The sequence below is a fragment of the Cherax quadricarinatus genome, chromosome 18 (assembly GCF_038502225.1).
Source record: "Cherax quadricarinatus isolate ZL_2023a chromosome 18, ASM3850222v1, whole genome shotgun sequence".
Taxonomy (NCBI): domain Eukaryota; kingdom Metazoa; phylum Arthropoda; class Malacostraca; order Decapoda; family Parastacidae; genus Cherax; species Cherax quadricarinatus.
In genome coordinates, this window is record NC_091309.1 from 9,154,476 (window position 1) to 9,159,475 (window position 5,000).

Genomic DNA, 5,000 nt, shown 5'->3' on the forward strand with positions numbered 1-5,000 from the left:
CGATCTTGGCTTAAATAGCAACGCTCATCTTGCCATATAGGACAAGTTAAAATTTGTGTATGCAATAATTTCGCCAAAATCATTCTGAACCTAACGATAAAAATATATTTCACTGTGTTTGTTTAGTATTAAATTATTGTAAACAAATCTAAAATATATTTAGGTGGATTAGGCTAAAATAAATTGCTTTTGTTATAAGGTTAGGTAAGTTTTCTAAGTTCCTTTTGGTGCAAAATTATAAATTTTTACATCAACATTAATGAAAAAATATATCTTTAAACGTATAAGAGAAAATTTTGGAAAGGACTTAATTTTAAACGAGTTCTTGCTAATTGACCAGTTTTACAAATTCGGCACGACATATACATATATATATATATATATATATATATATATATATATATATATATATATATATATATATATATATATATATATATATATATATAGCCCATGTTCATGAGTGAACATCGTGCGACTCTGACGGGTTTATTTTTTAATAATAATACATTTCCATAATAGAACATTAAACAGCATTGAAAATATAAGGAAGGGGTAGGGGAGGGGGTCGTTTTAAATTTCAATGTTTATTTTCTCGAAAATATTAGTCGTACCGAGAATCCAAATATACTCTAATATTAATACTGAAATCTTTCATTATTTCTTTTTTACGACGGTTAAAAAAAATAAGTGAACAGCCGATATATTTTTCAAGATGGCGTCGAAGAAGCTTCCGGGGTGAGACAGGTGGTTTTATTTACACGAGTCTACCATTGTCACTGTTCATGGTTCTTGTAAGTAATATATTTTTCAAGGGCAGAGTTACGAGGAAAAAGTCTACGGTATAATAATCCCAGATTCACATACTCCATGTAACGGTTCTTGTGGAAATTGAAACTGATGCCAGCGAATTTAATAATATTCACAATAATAATAACAATGTCACAATTATCACAATCACAAAACTCACATTGTGATTTTTGCTGTGATTGTGATAATTGTATTGTCATTATATTTAGTAATAATAATAATAATAATAATAATAATAATAATAATAATAGTGTGTTATTCAAGACAAGAGGTAAAAAATAAAATTTAGCTAGTCTCTACGTAAGCGCCATTTATTTTCCTTCTCTTTCTGCCTCCATCTCTCCAACACCTCTCACCTTCCCATCCCACTTCCTCACTTAGGCAATGGTGAAGGGCATAAGGAGAAGTGGAACATCAGATTTAAACCCGTCTCCTCCAGCCTGATCATGTGACACCTGGTAACCGCCTTTGCTGACGAGACGTGGGCGAAGAGACGGTAAGAGTGTGCTGATAAAGATAGGAAAAGGTGAGACCATGATAATTAGAGATAGAATAAATGGGAAAGTGAGGTACGGGAGGTAGGAAGGTGAGGTACGGGAGGTAGGAAGGTGAGGTACGGGAGGTAGGAAAGAGGAAAATGCCAACGAGGGGAGGAAGATAAGGGAGAAAGAGGATAATAAACAGGGGAAAAGAGAATTTGGTAAACGTGGACTGCTAGCCAGACTAGGCCAGGATAGTAAAGCAGAGGGCTCTCTCTCCACCCTCTATCATGCAATACTGATAACAGGATAAAGTGTGTATAGGGGTTCAATAGGCAAAGAGGAGGAGGAGAAGGGGTAGATACTATCTGGCAAAACAGTAAGACAAATACGGACGCCAAACTAAAGCAGAATCCAAATTCTATTTACTACAAAAATTGAAATGACTTAAATACTTAAATGTTTCAACCTAAAACGCCAAAGTCTGGCCCAACACGCCAAAGTCTGGCCCAACACGCCAAAGTCTGGCCCAACACGCCAAAGTCTGGCCCAACACGCCAAAGTCTGGCCCAACACGCCAAAGTCTGGCCCAACATGCCAAAGTCTGGCCCAACATGCCAAAGTCTGGCCCAACACGCCAAAGTCTGGCCCAACATGCCAAAGTCTGGCCCAACACGCCAAAGTCTGGCCCAACACGCCAAAGTCTGGCCCAACACGCCAAAGTCTGGCCCAACACGCCAAAGTCTGGCCCAACACGCCAAAGTCTGGCCCAACACGCCAAAGTCTGGCCCAACATGCCAAAGTCTGGCCCAACATGCCAAAGTCTGGCCCAACATGCCAAAGTCTGGCCCAACACGCCAAAGTCTGGCCCAACATGCCAAAGTCTGGCCCAACACGCCAAAGTCTGGCCCAACACGCCAAAGTCTGGCCCAACACGCCAAAGTCTGGCCCAACAGAGTTTGGAGTGCAATGGCTTGTAGCCGACAAATTGCCTGAAATAGACAACTGCAAATCAGAACTTTTGATGAGACGACTCTTGACCTGTGTAAACTACTGGTGTTAATGTAGCCTGGTTATTAGACTGTCAAACATCTCACCTTCATATGTTACCGGAAGGTATAACAAAAACCCCTGGGTTACAATGGTCCCGACTGTTGGTCTTCATATGGTCTTTAATGGTGTTAGACCTTATGGTACAGAAGCTTACTGGTGTTGCCTGCAGGGTAGACCTGTCTACACTCGCTGTCGCTACCTACTTAAATGAGACCTTGGGCGTGGTGATCATTTTGAATGATGGTCATGGACCGGGCCACGGGGGCAATGACCCCTGGAATACCCTCCAGGTATACTCCTCCAGATCCCAGATGTGTGTGTGTGTGTGTGTGTGTGTGTGTGTGTGTGTGTGTGTGTGTGTAATCTGAGTGCCACAAAGATTTATTTTTAAGACGTCGCATTCTTCCTTAAGATATTCCAGGTATCAGTCTTGTAAGTTCTCCTCTTCAGAGAGAAGTTCTCAATACAAGTGCTCTTCTGCACCTGTCTAGCGACACTGGAAAGTTCGATCCAGCACCGCCAGTTAATATACCAAGAAATTAAGAAAAATATGAGAAAATGTTAAGCAGCTGCGGCAACTGTCAAGATAACACAAGGAAAGAGAACAAAACGAAAGATAACACAAGGAAAGAACAACGAAATATAGCAAGATAACACAAGATAATATAACAAGATACGGAAAGATACCACAATTAAGAAGATACGGAAAGATACAAGAAGATACGGAAAGATACCACAAGATACAATGAAAGATAACACAGAATAACAAGATAACACAAGATACAAAAATAACAAGCAAAGATAAAGGAAAAAAATACAACTGGACTACCCAAAAACTATTCACGATAACAAAATATCAAAATAACAATTATATTTTACTATAAATAAAAGCCCCCCACGAGAATATACACACCCTTAAAATAGAATTAAAAATAATTACAACGTATATACACTAAAAGGTATACATCTCTCAGTATATATACCTCGTTCAGGGATTAAAATGTTCTGGAGTGAGAGACGTGAGGTTTAAATGTCTCTGGTGTAGGTGACCAACTTTAACGTCCCATTAACTAACCAACCAACAATGGCCTAATTAATCGGGAGTCAGAGCAAACTTGGTGTCGGAATAAATCGATAAACTGTGCCTATTTTGAGTCTTGTCGGCGAGAGCTCTCAAGTTAAGGTTGCAAAGTGTATTGCAGAGGAAACTTGACTGGTGTGTTGCAACACTGAGAACTGGATGTTTCCCCGTGGATCCAAACAGATGCAACACCCTTCGTGCAACTTAAGTTTTGCAAGAACGAGTGGGAGAACTTTTTTGAAAGGTCGGAAGAGGGGGAAGAAGGAAGATGTGGGTGATAAGGGAGGGAAGAAGGAGACAGATGACGGGAGAGTAGAAAAATAGACGGGGGGGGATAAATAGTAGAAAACACACAAGATGATACTGGTGATATCTTGGTTATCTGCTAGGAATAGCCGATGTCAGGATAGTCATGCAGAAAGCTCTCTCCCCACCCTCCACTCACTCCAACCATCCTGCTGACAAAGAGTGTTTAGAATTTAAACTTACAACCACTACCACCACCACCAACCACCATCATCAACAAGCACCACCACCACCACCAAGCACCACCACCACCAAGCACCACCACCACCACCACCAAGCACCACCACCACCAAGCACCACCACCACCACCACCAAGCACCACCACCACCAATCACCACCACCATCACCCACCAACACAACTTACACCATTACTAACACCCTCACTAATATTCATGTTACTAAAGTTACCATTACTAATCCTCCTGAATCTAATATCAGCCTAATTTAACGTCCAATATAACCAAACTTAATCTTATCTAACCTACCCTAATTATAACTAACCCTATCTAACCTAACCTACCGTAAATCTAATCTAATCTGCCGTAAGCCCAATCTAACCTATCGTAAACCTAATCTAACCTGATATAAACTGAATCTAGCAGTTGTGGGAACAAGGTGTTCTGGTGTGTGGTTAAGTGGGGGGGGATGGGAGTTTTAGGCTATATACCTGGAGTATACCTGGAGAGGGTTTCAGGGGGTCAACGCCCCCGCGGCCCGGTCTGAGACCAGGCCTCGTGGTGGATCAGGGTCCCTAAAATATGAGGAAATATTTTCTTTTGTAATATTAAGTAGGGTCCTAGCCCTGGGCAGAGCCGTAGCCCTGGGCAGGGCCCTAATCCTGGGCAGGGCCATGGTATTATGTGGGTCCTGTGTGATCAGTGGAAGTGGTTATATATTTACGGGCAGGCTGGAAGCCGGCCGGGAGATGTGGCGATCTACAGGCGCCAGTAGTAATTTATTTGCGTGGCTTAATAACCCGTGTGGGTTATCAGGCCACAAAATATGACCCAATTTTAAATAACTAGTAGTAGTGGACTAGTAAGCTTTGTGAAGAGCTGTGAAGGAAGGTTTTGTGAAGATATATTGTGCAGATATATATAGTTATATATAGATAGATCTTTATTTTTATAAAGGGTCCGGGGGTGGTGGGTATTAATATTGAAAATGCCCCCTAGACAAGGTTTTAACACCTTAGGTGTCAGTTTGAATACGTAATTATAAATACCCAACACCCCACCACCACTACCAACACCACAATTACTACCACTACA

The 5,000-nt window shown here is 41.0% G+C and overlaps 1 protein-coding gene across 4 annotated transcripts in view; it reads right to left on the reverse strand.

Annotated features, from left to right (window-relative positions):
• LOC128689359 (secretin receptor) overlaps window positions 1-5,000 on the reverse strand; it is a 270,899-nt gene that overhangs the window by 76,598 nt on the left and 189,301 nt on the right. The gene's annotated exons all lie outside the window — the stretch shown is intronic.